Source organism: Cherax quadricarinatus, chromosome 27 (assembly GCF_038502225.1).
Source record: "Cherax quadricarinatus isolate ZL_2023a chromosome 27, ASM3850222v1, whole genome shotgun sequence".
In the NCBI taxonomy this organism is placed as follows: Eukaryota; Metazoa; Arthropoda; class Malacostraca; order Decapoda; family Parastacidae; genus Cherax; species Cherax quadricarinatus.
This window is the reverse complement of record NC_091318.1, coordinates 10,793,219-10,794,665: the sequence shown is the minus strand read 5'-3', so window position 1 is coordinate 10,794,665 and position 1,447 is coordinate 10,793,219. Positions and strand designations below refer to the sequence as shown.

At 38.8% G+C, this 1,447-nt stretch overlaps 1 non-coding gene across 1 annotated transcript; it reads left to right on the top strand.

The window, feature by feature from the left end:
• Positions 1-313: 313 nt before the first annotated feature.
• Positions 314-386, top strand: TRNAR-ACG (transfer RNA arginine (anticodon ACG)). Its single transcript has one exon. It is a non-coding gene; the product is annotated as a tRNA-Arg (tRNA).
• Positions 387-1,447: the final 1,061 nt, after the last annotated feature.

The window sequence follows — 1,447 nt, the reverse complement described above, 5'->3', positions numbered from 1 at the left end:
GAAACAGAATGGTGGCTATCAGGAGCAACGAGTCTCAAATGGAAGATAAATGTTCAGAGTAATCATAGGAATGTTAGGAATTACATCTTTAGGCACAGGTGCTCAGAAAGACGATTTATTTAGACAAGGAAGCAGTGAGAGCAGTCACCGTAAAAAGTTTAACAGATTATGATGCGTCCAATGAAGCAAGAAACTTGTGAAACGGATCGTATACAATGAACAAATAGAAACAGGAGGTGAAACATTACCCGCAACCAAAAGTGAGCACACACACATGTAACTGTAATATATTAAATGATGACTACACAACCGTGGCCTTGTGGCGCAACGGATAACGCGTCTGACTACGGATCAGAAGATTCCAGGTTCGAATCCTGGCAAGGTCGCTTGAGTTTTTCTTAGAAAAGCGTCCTCCTAAAAATTTACATTAAACAGCAGGCAAGCGGACCTACTGATATATATATGTGAATGGCCAGCCATTTGAGAGAGGATATATGGATTCCCTGTCACAATGACTTTGAAATGTATGATTCAAATCATTGATCGCTAAGGGCGTAGGCGTTTCAGAAGAATTTTGATAACTTTAGACTGTCAGCTAGTAGTTTGAGAAAAATAATATAATAGCAACTGAATTTCATTAACCTAGAACAGAGGTAAAATAACCCTAGTGAGTCCATGTATCATTATTCTATGGTACAAGATGAACCACATGTCTGTGGCATATCCACCAAAACCACCAGACTCTTGGACGCTTAAAAGCGACACTTATGCAACGTTTGTTAAGGTTTCGCCAAACAACTGCTTTATAAATTCACTGCACAGAAGGAGACATATATATAGCTTGATGGTCAGTTGTAGTGTAGGCACGGTGCACGAAGCAGCCAATGACGTCACATGACGGCCTAAAATCAATTTAGCCAAAATTCTGGAAGTACTGAAACTTCTCGGCGTTCTGTACAACTGATTGTTAAGACAGATGAACACAGATTCTAAACAATAGCGATTATATAAATTCTCTGCCTTGGTGATAAGTTTGGCATCATTTAACTTCAAGTGATCGTAGCATTACCAACGTTAACATTGTTAGTATGGCAATATTATCAATCTCCCTAACAACAGTGTGGCTAATAATATTTTCAGGGCTTATCTCTAACTGAAATCTCAGTCAGCAATATCATTATAGAATTAACCAGTTAAAAACCCACAAGTCTAGTTGAAACTAAAGCTCGAGACTGTCATACTACGTGGAAAATCCGGGAATATACAGGAGCATAACTGGACCTTCCGTACTGACATTGTTCATAATGCCTGTGTTATTCACAATAATAGCCACGGCTGATTGATAAAATGGAATGATGCCAGGCTAATGATCAAGGTTGTGAATTAACATAAACATCGTTGTTCAGAATCTGCGGTTTTAGTTAAAATGATGCTAAGCCATCAGGAC